Source organism: Pinus tabuliformis, chromosome 2_1 (assembly GCF_031772625.1).
Source record: "Pinus tabuliformis cultivar Carrire ecotype Pingquan chromosome 2_1, CPIR1, whole genome shotgun sequence".
Classification (NCBI taxonomy): Eukaryota; Viridiplantae; Streptophyta; class Pinopsida; order Pinales; family Pinaceae; genus Pinus; species Pinus tabuliformis.
In genome coordinates, this window is record NC_142299.1 from 702612762 (window position 1) to 702626367 (window position 13606).

Here is a 13606-nt window from a genome sequence, read left to right on the forward strand (position 1 = left end):
GACATAACAGGTCTATAGTGGAGAGACATCTTACTATGCCTATGCTATGGAGATTCAAGAAATCAACCTCAGGTCTGGAAGAGTGCTCCCAGATAACCAACCTCCATCTCCACCTGAGAAGATCGAAGAGGAAAAGGAAGAGAGTATCTCTCAAGTAAATCCACCTCCTTTTCCTAAAAGATTGATCCATCCTAACCAACACACCCCAAAAGAAACTGAACTTTTGGGAGAATTGAAAAACTTGTGTGTTAAAATTCCACTCCTCCAAGCTATCAAGGATGTTCCCATCTACAATAAGCTTATAAAAGAGAAATTCTTCAAACATCCTGGGAGGAGAAAGAAATAAAACCATACCATCAATGTTATTAGTTAATTATTTGATCTAATGATGGGGAGGGTGATTTTCCCAAAGTATTTAGATCCTGGGAGTCATATGGTAGATGTGCACATTGATGGCATCATTGTCCCTCACACCTTGATTGATCTTAGGGATTCCATTAATATGTTGACTAAGGAAGCCATGCTCAAGATAAAACTCCAAGGATCCTTGAGAAATACCACCACAATTCTGCAACTTGCAGATAGGTCCACAGTGGCTCCTGAGGGAGTTGTTGAGGATGTAATGGTCTCTATTGAGGCTTGGTAGTATCCTGATGACTTCCTAGTTCTCCAGCCCAAGAAAAAATTCAATGGTTATCCTCTCATTCTTGGAATACCATGGCTAGCCACTGCTGATGCTTACATAAGTTGCAGAGCTGGGAACATGACCATTAAGAATGAACATTTGTCCAAACAGTTGGTATTGTACCCTCTTGATCAACCATCCCTTGAGCATGAATTACCCCTATGTTTGGAAGAGGAGGAGGAAGATGAAGTGTATCATACAACATCCCATCCAATCTGTACCCTAGATGTTTTTATAGGAGGGGGGAAACCTGATGAAGATGAACTCATTGATCAAATCCTCTAGAACCAACCCCCCAACACCATGCCTCTTGATGAGCTTGTGAAGGAATCTTAGGGTAATCCTTGGACTGATTTATGCCTAGTGGACCCAAGTCCTACACATGTCAAAATGGTAGAATTTGGTCCATCTAAAACCTTGAAGATTAACCCCTCTCTCTCAGCCAACCAAGAAGAGAAGTTGTGCAAAATGTTGAGAGAGCACTTAGATGCCTTTTCTTGGAGCTATAAAGAAATGAAAGGGGTGCATCCTTTGATGTGTACTCATCACATCTACATCAAGGAAGGATGAAAACATATGCACCAACCTCATAGGAGAATGAACCCAACCCTCAAAGACATAGTAAAGGAAGAGTTGCAAAAGTTGTTGGATGTAGGGTTCATCTACCCCATCTCAGATAGTGAGTGGGTGTCCCCTCTAGTTTTGGTCCCAAAGAAGAATGGAAAGTGGAGGATATGTGTGGACTACAGAGAGCTGAACAAATCCACTAAGAAAGACCATTTCCCTTTACCTTTCATTGATCAAGTTTTAGATGGTCTTGTAGGGAAGAAGTTCTTCTCTTTCCTGGATGGATTCAGTGGTTACAATCAGATCCAGATCATCCTAGAGGACTAAGATAAAACTACATTGACTTGTCCTTGGGGTACCTTTGCTTATAGGGTCCTTTGTTTCATATTATGTAATGCCCCTGCCACTTTTCAAAGGAAAGTTCTGAGCATATTTGATGAGCTAGTCCATGACTCTGTAGATATCTACATGGATGATTTCACTCCCTATGGGTGTGACTTCCCGAAGGCTCTCTATAACATGGGGAAAGTCATAAATAATTGCATTGAAATGAACCTCTATCTTAGTCTTGAGAAATGTGAATTCTTGATGAATGCATTTACTATCCTTGGCCCTTCAATATCTGGGGAGGGAATACAAGTGGACCTAAACAAAATTGCCATCATAAAAAGGGTCCCTACTCCTCAAAAGCAGAGGGATGTTAGGAGCTTCTTGGGCTTATCTGGATATTATAGGAGGTTTAACAAAGACTTCAACAAAGTAACCTCACCATTTTTTGGATTGCTGTCCAAGGACTCTAAATTCTGCTGGTTAGATAGTTGCCAAGAGGCCGTAGAGATCTTGAAAGAAAAATTAATCACTGCACCCATACTTATAGGCCCAAATTGGACTCTTCCTTTCCACATCCATGTTGATGCATCCAACAAAGCTATAGGAGTAGCTTTAGTCTAGATACATGACAAGTTACCTTATGCCATTTACTTCAATAGAAAAAATATGTCTAAGTTTGAATTGAATTATACTGTGATTGAGAAAGAACTCCTTGTTGTTGTACACTCTTTGAACAAGTTCAAACGCTACATCACTGGATATCAAATTTTTGTGCATACTTACCATGCAGCTATCAAATACTTAATGAAAAAACATGATGTGAATGTTATAATTATTAGATGGTTGCTTTTGTTACAACAGTTTGATTTAACTATCATTGATAAGCCAGGAAAAGAAAATGTAGTTGTTGATTGTTTGTCTAGACTTGCTTTGCATGTAGGTAATGAAGGGATGGCTGATGATTAGCTTCTAGATGAGAACTTATTTTCTATCTCAGTTCTCTCTCCATGGTTTGCTGACATAGCTAACTACCTAGTTGCTGCAAAATTGCCTCCAAATCTGTCATCCATGGAAAAGAGTAGAATTGTAAGGAAGAGTGCCCCTTTCACTTGGATTGGGGGCAATCTCTTCAAGCTAGGACCAGATCAAATATTGAGGAGATGCTTTAGGGAAGAGGAAATATTTGAAATCCTCTCATACTGTCATGATGGGCCTTGTGGAGGTCACTTTTCTGCCAAGAGGACAACTTTCAAGGTTCTCCAAACTGGGTACTACTAGCCCACTCTCCACCAAGATGAAAGAAGATATACCAGTTAATGTGATTAGTGCCAGAGGATGGGGAAACCTACCCCCAAGGATGAAATTCCTTTACAACCTCAGGTGGCTTTAGAGCCATTTGACAAGTGGGGCATGGATTTCATTGGGCCAATTGATCCACCATTAGGGCAGAAGAAGTACATCATTGTATGCACTAATTATTTGACAAAGTAGGTTGAGACAAAGGCTATCAAGGTAGCAACAAAGGAGAAAGTGGCTGAATTCTTAAGGGAGAATGTGTTCTACAAATTTGGGTACCCCAGAGAGATAGTCATCAATCAAGGAGCTCAATTCACATCACATCTTATTGAGAATTTGTTAAGGCAACATCATATGAAGGACAAAAACTCTACTATCTATCATCCTCAGGTCAATGGACAAGTAGAGGTTGGAAATATGGCAATAGAAGTCATCCTCACCAAGGTTGTGAGAAACAATAGAAAGGATTAGATAGATAGATTAGTGGTTGCCACTTGGGCCTATAATACAACTTGGAAGACAACCACTGGTTTTACCCCTTATGATTTGGTATATGGAAAGAAGGCTTTGCTCTCTATTGAGTTTGAGTATAATACTTTGATAATGGTAGCACATTTGGATTTAGATGTCACCAAGGCTTAGAAGGAGAGGCTTCTCTAGTTAGATGGCTTGAATGAATTCAGAATGTAGGCCCTCCTACACACCGAAGTTATCCAATTGCAGAGGAAGGTTTGGCATGATAGGAATATCAAGGACAAAGTTTTTCAAGAAGGGGATTGGGCCTTGCTATATGACTCTAGGTTCAAGGAATTCAAAGGAAAATTGATGACAAGATGGTTAGGCCCATACCTGATAGAGAAATTCCATGACAATGGAGTTGTTCAAATCAAGACCATTGATGAGGAAGGGATTCCCTTGCTTGTCAATGGATACAGATTGAAGGTATACAGAAAGCCTATGTCCAAGGAAGAATTCATCAACACCATCAACAAAGAGGTGAATGTGATTGGAAGTGTCATCGCTTCCAAGACACAACATTCCTAGATTTTATTTATTTATTTTTTATTGAAAAAAAGAAGAAAAAAACAATAAGAGCCCTAGATGAAAACATTCATGAGGCATCTAAGGCCAACACTTGGGTTGAAAACCTCCCTGAGGTAGCCCAAGAGTGAAAAAAGAAAAAATAAAAGATCCCAGGGTGAAAACATACCTTGAGGCGCTCAGGGAAGGCATACAAGTTGAAAACCTCCCCGAGGCAGCCTGTGTGTTCCTCAAGAGAAGAAAAAAGAAAAAAGAAAAAAGAACAAAGAAAAAAGAAAAAAGAAAAAATAAAAAATAAAAAAGAAAAAAGAAAAAAGAAAAAAGAAAAAAGAAAAAAGAAAAAAGAATAAAACAAAGGAGAATGTCATGATAGGGATCAATAACCTGTCTGTTAATAATTTTTGTCATTTTGTAGGTTTTGAGGACAATGGTGAATTTCAGGGATAACATTCTCAAGTTTCCATCCACTCCACATCGTCCATACAAGCCATGTCCTCACCACTCTCCACCATTCTAGTGGCTCAAAAACCCAATTTCAGGCCCTCTTTGGATTGCTACAGGAAGTCTGTAACTACTACAGGAAGATCCTGTAGCACTACAGGAAGGTCCCAAAAATATACAGGAAGGGGATTTGATTGAGAAAACCATTGTGTATGACCCGTGCAAAGTTAAATGAGGTCCTCCCACCTTGATCCATCACCAACCCATCCTTCATACACTCTTGTTCACAAAAAAATCACTATCTTTCAAAATTAACCCTAAACTCTGTCTCATCCTGAAACTTCCCCAAAAAAACACAGAGTACATTCCATCCATTTACATAGCCCTACATTACTCAGTTAGGTCCCTAATATCATCCTCCAAGCCCCCCTACACTCTTTCTCATCACTCCCTTGAAGTTAAAAGACCTTGGAAGAGAAAAAAGGGTTGCTACAGGATTTCTTGTAGCAGCCTGTGCAACCATTACAGAAAGCCAGAAGCCTAGTTTCTTTTTCTTCCCATCAAGTTGAAGGGATGATACCATCTCATGAGGCATCCTACCACTCCAAGTAGGACTCTCCAGTAGCAAAAACAACACCTAGGATAACAACAAAGGACCTGCACACATAAACAACAACAACAACAGTCAAATGCACAGGAGCAAAGGAGGTATACACATGAGCAGAAAAGACAACAAGAAAACTCTCTGGGTAACAACACAAAGGTCTAGCACTCTAGCATGCATTGATTGAAAACAAGGTAGGCACATGTATGATAACCTCTAAGTTCCTCCCTATGCATAAAATAATGAAAAATGTATGAACGTCAAGGTAAGGTATTTTTTATAAGTTGGAGGTGGCCAGTTAACTTGGCCACCCTCGGCCAGTGAATGAAAAGTGATTTATGAGTCATCATGCAATGTGGGAGTGTCACATCAGTCAAGATCAGATAACAGGAAGTGGGTGTTGATTACGAGGGATGAGGGAATGATTACTCTAGGTGGGACAACGGTCCAAATGAGGAAAACTCGTACTTTTGCCAAGTCATCACAGTGCTTTGAGCCCTAGCCAAAAATAGCATATAACGTACTAAGGCTCAAATTCTCTTGCATCTTCGCTCATTTCAAAATCAGTTAAGGTAAGGATGAGCCTGGGAAGCCATCGAGGAGATTCGAACCCTACTTTGTCATTTCTATAAGAGGCAACTACAAGAAGCTACATGAAGCTACAGGAAGCCTCCAAGGGTGCAAGAACATTGCCAAGGGTCAATTTTGTCTCTAATTATCATTATACTAGGCTATGTGGTGAAAAGTAAGTGGCCCTTTTCATTATTCTGTCCATGATGTACATGGTGGTGCACCTTAAATTCTACATTTAATATCAGTCATATTGTGAATTAAAAGAATTGTTCTGGCTATAGAGTAGAGGAATACACATAATTATCACCACTTAGATATTCAAACCCTTTTTTCCCATTAAATTCCACATCAGAGCTATCATAGGAAGAAACCCTCCTACACTTAGTTGAAAATTTAGGAGAAAATGGGAGGGGGATTTAGTAGGAGAGAGCCTATAGACACTAAAAGAATTCACCTTCAACCTCCTGTATTGGACATTTTCAGAATGCATCAGTGGTTAGGTTTCTTTGAGCTATTGAAAGGATATGATGATGACATTACCTATGAATTTTCCATGGCCCTAAACTCTCAGGCAAGAGCCAGTGCCACCACTGTGGTGAGGGGATTATCCATTTCTATTAGTCCTGAGCTAATTAGCAAGGTTACAACCCTTCCCTAAGGGATCCCAGGGAGAAGAGAAGACAAGTCCAATAGTGTCATTGCTAAAAAAATTTCAATGTTGATGAGAAACTTATTGAACATAAAAATGGAGTTAGAAGGGAGAGCCTACCCTATCCTTGGGATGAGGTGGCCTACCATATCCTTAAGTTCATCTCTTGTGAAGGAAGACTAAGTGTAGTCTATGGCTACCAGTTCAGGCTGCTCCATGAACTAAGATTTCAAGTAGAATTTCCCCTAGCCCAAAGACTCAGTGTGCCTTATTTCCTCCTACAGTCCATCATGGACATGAGCCAAAAGGTGAGAGAGGGAAAACACCAACACCTAGGCCACCATGGCCTCATCAAAATGATAGTGGAAGATGATTTGAATAAACTAAGGATTCATGTCCTCTGGTCCACATTTAGGGATATGGATAGAGAAGCCTTCATTAACACTCAAACGCTCACACCTGGTGAGACCCTAGCTTCTAGTGCTGAAGGAAGAGATGAAAAAGAAGAGGAAGAAGAGGCAGAGGAAGAAGAGGAAGGAGAGGTAGACGAAGAGAAAACAAAGGAAGAAGAGGTAGAGGCAGAGAAAACAGAGGAAGAACTAGATTAAAAGGAGGAAGTTGAGAAAGAGAAAAATGAAGAAGAAGACAAGGAGTAACAGTAAGAACCAAGCCCTGAGAAAACCACTGCACCTAGAGAGGAAGAGGTATACCCAGAGCAAACAAGTTTTTCTCCTAGACCCACTAAAAAGGAGGTAGGTTTTTCCTTAGCTTCTGTTGGCTTAGGGGGTCTTGACCCAGGTTCAACGTTAAGTTTGCCAAACAAATCCCTACACTATTGGCCCTTTCAGCATCAATCCGCGGAGCGCGGATTGAAGTCTCACCCAAAGCAGTATGGGGGGATGCTGGAACCAAGTTTCCGCACCCAGATATGGTTATGATGTCATTTTATACCCTTTATTTTCCTTTGCGTAGATTGATAAGCCCTTAAGGCTTATCGATATGACTTCCTCTTACCAGCCTCTAGACCTTCGCGAAGGTCTACAACTGTCTTTCGCAGACCCTAAACAGGCGAATCAACCACTTACGCGCCTCTGTAATCACTCCTAAGTCTGTTATTACCCAGATCAGCTTAAGTGTCTGATATCTTTAGCATGCATTAAGATATTCTTCGCGTAAACATATATTATTACTTGCGTTCATATAACAATGTAAACCATGCAGAATCGCGCATCAATACAATATTAAATCATAAACCCAATATTCATCATAACATAAACACATTCATTCATAACATAAGTAAATGGATAAAACACAGATATTTCCAGAATAGTCTCTTTATTGATACTTCAGATTTTCTTACAGACTCAAAACTACCCTACGCACTCAGCTACAGGGGTCCACGCACTAAGATGCAAACTCTACTCTAGGCCTCTACGCACATAGATGCAAAGCTTCTCTTCTACTCTAAAACTCTTTGCTTGTCACTTCTACTAATCCATTACATTCATATTATTCACTACCAAACTATTGCTGTAGACTCTTCTAAGACTTTCCTTTTTATACAATCCCATGGTTCGCGGACCATGGGTGGGTCTATACAAGCCGTCACAACTTACATAAAAGAAGGGAAAATCCCTTTATGACACTTTACATCTACGCGCTCCATGACCACAACTTGCAGGGACTTTACACTTTACATACAAAAAATTGGGCTTTCAGCCCAAAAACTTGGACTTTTGCCCCAAAATTGACCTTTGGGGACCCTGTCCCAACACCTCGGTAGGCTGGTGAAATTGGGTAAATGTGGGAGGGGTGGTTACAACAAGTGAGATAGGGAAACAAATCAATTATGGACATCTCCCCTTGATCCTACGCTATGTATGCATACATATCATTCTCTACATTTATTCTTGTAATTGGGAGAGCCTGACTTATCTCTTCAGTGCATTGTCTCCTCCATTTATGAGAGGTGGAAGGGAATGAGAATTGCCTTCCCTTCTATCGCCCATTCGAATCTCATCAATGTCATTGTTAGTTGCTTTTCCAACTTAGTTCTTCTCCAATCACATTACATTAAAGTGGTTGTACAAATTATTATGTTCACTACAAGCGAATGTGACATTTAATTCAGCTGGTATGGGTCATGGCTTCAAGCAAACATGTGAGCAAGAAATATTCCCTTAGACTAACAATATATAAGGTTGTCCTTCCTTCATTTATTTCATTTAATTAATTATAATTAATAATTATCAGATATTTAATAAGATGTTTTTATAGTCATGGTTTCCCCCCATGTTTGTATTGCAATCACATTTATTATTGCAAAGAGCAGGGGCAGAATAGGGGATGTTACAAACCCCACCCCCTTAACGGAACACCATCCTTAGTATTATAGAACTAGATAATAGAAAAAAAAATTGAGCTCTATAATTATAGTTATTACATTAGAGACATATTCAATGTCCTTAGTTATTTCTTTGAGCAATGTCATTCATATTTCATGGTCTAGTTACCTCTAGACCACTTAACATTCCTGCACATTTTTGCCTAGTTTTCCATTGCTCCTCAAGGTTTCTACAAGGAATAAAATCAACTCATTTCTTACTAGGACACACCTAATGCATTTTTTATCCCAATGAGTATGAAAAAAACTCCTTGAAAACCATTTTACTCAATTTTTCTCTTCTTTGTAGTCACACACCTTCCAAATTCAGGTATCCCCTTCCCTACCTCCCCAATCCCTTGGGCAATCCATTCCTTGGCGAGGCTTACTCACATAGGAAGGTTATTGATGGAGTCTGACATCCAAGGCATCCCTATGTCTTTCTTTACAAACATAACACATTGGTCATAGCATATCTCATGGTTATCAATACATATCACGGGGTTCCAATGTCACAACAACAACCTAGTCCCTAAGGTCTTCAACCCCACTATGCTTTTGTTGCACCACTTTGATATTAATATGATGATACCAGTAATATTTCCTATGATAAACACCATATATTTATGTTGGGTAGTTCACCAGCTCAACTATATCATATGCATACGATTATTATGAGAATAATCATAAAACTTTTAAATCAAATTAAACCAAATATTTCAATAAAAAAATAATTAAATTTATCCCTATCTTTATGGTTACTCTTTGCTTCCTTTATCTTCATAGGTTATGCGTCAGGCTCCGTCTTACTTACTCTTTGTATTTCAAACACAAGGATTTCACCTAGATCACAAAAGGGTAGTATGCTTAGTATCAAGGGATTGATCTCGCTATGAAGGTGGTTCATCATCTAATTATAAATCAATTAGTAAAAACTAAGTGGTTCATTGGTCTAACTGCAAGCACCTCATGGTTTTAATCCCAGGGATTGATTTTACAGTGAAGATGGTTCATCAACTAGTTAGTAAGAACTTAACAAGAAATAAGTGGTTCATTATTCTAACTAAAAGAACCTAGTAGTTTTAACATAGGGATTGATTCCATTGTGAAGGTGGTTCATTAGCTAGTTAGCAAGCATTAAGTGGTTCATTAGTATAAATATAAGCACCTAGTGGTTTGAATACAGGGATCAATTCCATTGTGAAGGTGGTTTGTCTACCAGTTAGAAAGCACCAAGTGAAAAAATCTAGTAGTTTTAACTGGATGATCGAGCTGCACACTGGCACCCATTAGCTACTCGCAGATACAGAGATAATTACTTAAACCATGCAGATAAGATAGGTCTCTAGGAGTCAAACCTGCCCAAATATCAATTCCCAAGTGTTCACGTCTTTACTGAAATTATTCATTACTGCCATGAAAATTATGACCCCGTTTTGAAAGCTGTAATGTCCTTAGACCAGAAAATCCTTTTCACCATTACAACTGAGTCCATAAACAAGATGTTACAATTGCAGCCCGGTCAATACCTCACCCCCATATCCATTTCTGAATTACTTGAGAGGTTCTCCAAACTGTCTAGTTCCAGAAGTACTCAAATCCTCTAGACCTTCATTTTTGAAGAAAAATACATGCCAAAGGATCCCCCTCCTTACATGTCAGCCTTCTTTTCTGATCTAGGCAGAGACATCACAACAATGCTATCATGAATTCTGGGTTCCAACACTAATGAGTATATAGATGAAACTATTTTTTCCGGTATGTCTATATTTACCCCTGGTAAACCTCCTGCAGTCAAGTTTGATTATGCCAAATTCATAGCAGATAAAATGCATGATTAGTTTATGAGACTTGAAAATGAGAGGGTATTCAAGTATTCATCGGTCCTTTATCATTTGTTTCTTTATTACCAAACTGATAGGTTTCCCTTCTCTGTACGAAAACTTGATACCGAAAGGAATCGTAGATCTGTCATTTTCTAGACTTCTCTTTTCCATAGGTCTTATGACTCTCCTTATTCATATACAGATTTTATTGACCAATTCTTGCATCCAATGACTACAATGTTGATAGGCAATCCCCCTCCCATAATTAGTGCATACATTAAGAGGGTTCTCCAGCTGTCCAAACAATACAAAGTTGGGGATTGGTATTTATATCAAAACCATACTGAAATAAGAATTTATGGGTGTGACTGCCTTCATATAAATTACCTAAATATCTCCCCATTCGATTATTTGCTCTGGAGTATTGCAGGCAAATGATTAATTCTGATGAAATTCACTTTGTCAAGACCAAGAAGAAGGCCCAGCTGAGGATAAAGGATCATCTAGGCTCATTTATTTGCAATAACAGAGAAGCCAGAAAGGTAGCAGATGAAATCCTTGAGAGATTGAAATTAAAAAAGAGTTTCATCTGGCCCTATGACCCTCACAGATTCATTTGTGACAGAAGGCAGAAACATAAGCTATCACCATATATCCACCATAGGATCCCAGAGATTGAACAATATGCCAACCAATCAGAATGGGTGTTATGAAACTAGCTCACAAAAAGATAAAAAAGATAGATGAACGCCTTAGAAATAAGCCTCTTCGAGGGGGCAACCTACTTTACATTACACAAATGAATAATTCTTCGATGATTCAAATGACAAAACCTCCTTTCTATATATAGGAGTCTAAGGGTTCACAATATAACCAAGCCGACCTAAAAATAATAATATAAAGGCACAAAAAATAACAATAAAGGGATTCTATGGGGCACAATAATAACAATATGGGGACAATAGGGGCACAACAATATTAATAAGGGATACAACTATAATAGTAATGGGGGAATCACTAGTATTATAGGGACCCAACATGCCCCTCTCCTTCAAAAAAAGTGTTCTCCTCAACGCTTGAGTAGTTCTGGATGCTTTTGTATAAAATTCTCATCCTCCCATGTGGAATCTTCAGCAGATAAGTTCTTCCACTTGATGAGATACTCCGAAATTGATCGATTTCGTAGCTGTCGAGTTCTTGTTTCTATAACTTCTTCTGGTTCCAATATAATTTTTCCTTCCTCGTCAAGTTCTGGCAATATTGTTTGAACTAGGAGCTTGTCACCTATAAACTTCTTTAGACATGAAACATGGAAAACTGGGTGTACTCGAGAAGCTGCAGAAAGATCCAATTTGTATGCCATAGTACCAATCTTTTGCAACACCTTGTATGAACCATAATACTTTGGTGATAATTTATTATCCTTCTTAGCTTGCCTGAGGGACATTTATTTATATGGTTGTAGCCATAGGAATACCCAATCACCTACATCAAAAATTCTTTCGTTGTGATGTTGATCTGCCTGTTGTTTCATTCTATTTTGTGCCAACACGAGGTTATCCTTTAAGAGTTGGAGAACTTGTTGTTGATTCTCGATGTGATGTTCCACTGGTTGAACCTTAAAATTTTCTCTTAAATATGATGTGATGGATGGTGGCTGATATCCATAAAGTGCATAAATGGGGTCATTTTTGTTGCCGTATGGAAGGAAGTGTTATACCACCATTCAGCCAAAGGCAACCATTTGACCCATTGTGTCTGTTTATTAGATACAAAGCAACGAAGATATCATTCCAAACATTTGTTTACTATCTCAGTTTGCGCATCAGATTGAGGATGATAAGATGAGCTATGAGCTAACTGAGTACCAAGACAAGAAAATAATTCTGTCCAAAAATTCCCAGTGAAAATGGGATTTCTGTCACTTACAATAATCTTTGGGTTTCCATGTAGCTTTTGAATTGTTTCCATAAATGCAGTAGCAACTGTACTGGCTTTAAATGGATGTGATAATGCACAAAAATGTGCATACTTGGTAAGTTTGTCAATTACCACCATGATGACACTCTTTCCTTCAGACTTGGGTAAACCTATGATAAAATCCATTGAAACCTCCTGCCAACGTTGGCTTGGAATGGATAAAGGTTGTAATAGACCTGGGGTCTTAATTGTTTCAACTTTATTTTGTTGGAAAACCAAACATTCCACCACAAACTTTTGAATATCTGATTTAAGGCCAACCCAAAAAAATTCCTTCTTAACCCTATGGTATTTTTTTAGAAATCCCGAGTGCACTCCTAAGGGAGAAGTGTGCAATTCCATAAGAATTTTTTGTTTGATTTGGGAATTCCTACAATGGTATAAGTATTCTTTGTACCATAACGAATCATTTTTCCAGCAAAATGTATCAGATGTACTAGAATCTTGTTGTAACTTTCGAATAATTACCCCCACTTCTTCGTCATTATTCCATTCCTCCCTTTCTTCATTTATCCAATCTGGTTGGATAATAGAAATGGTGCACAACAATGCTTCGACATCCTCATCCTTTCTTGAGAGTGCATCTGCGAAAACATTTTTCTTCTCTTTTTTGTAGATTATTTCAAAGTCATAACCCAACATCTTTGTGACCCATTTTTGTTGCTCTTCAGAGGATAATCTTTGTTCTAAAAAATATTTAAGGCTATCATGATCTATTTTTACCTTGAAGTGTCTTCCCATTAGGTAGGGTCGCCATTTCTTAAGTGCATGTAGTATTGCCAACATTTCCTTCTCATAAATAGCTTTGTGTAAATACTTTCCCTTGATTGAACGACTTTCGAAAGCAATGGGTCTTTCATCTTGCATTAAAACAACACCAATTCCATTTCCTGAAGCATCACATTCCACAATAAAGGTTTTTGTGAAGTCCGGTGTAGCTAAGACCGGTGCTTGGCACATTGCCTCTTTAAGATGTTTAAAGGCCTTTGTTGCTTCTGGAGTCCATGAAAATGCATCTTTCTTCAATAATTTTGTTAGAGGTGTTGCTATTCTCCCATAATTCTTAACAAACTTGCGATAATACCCTGTCAACCCGAGAAATCCTCGCAGATGCTTTATGGATGTGGGGATTTCCATTCCTTAATTGGCTTTAATTTTGCTAGGGTCTACCTTAACACCTTCATGAGATACAATATGACCCAGATATTCCACCTCTTGTACTCCAGAGAAA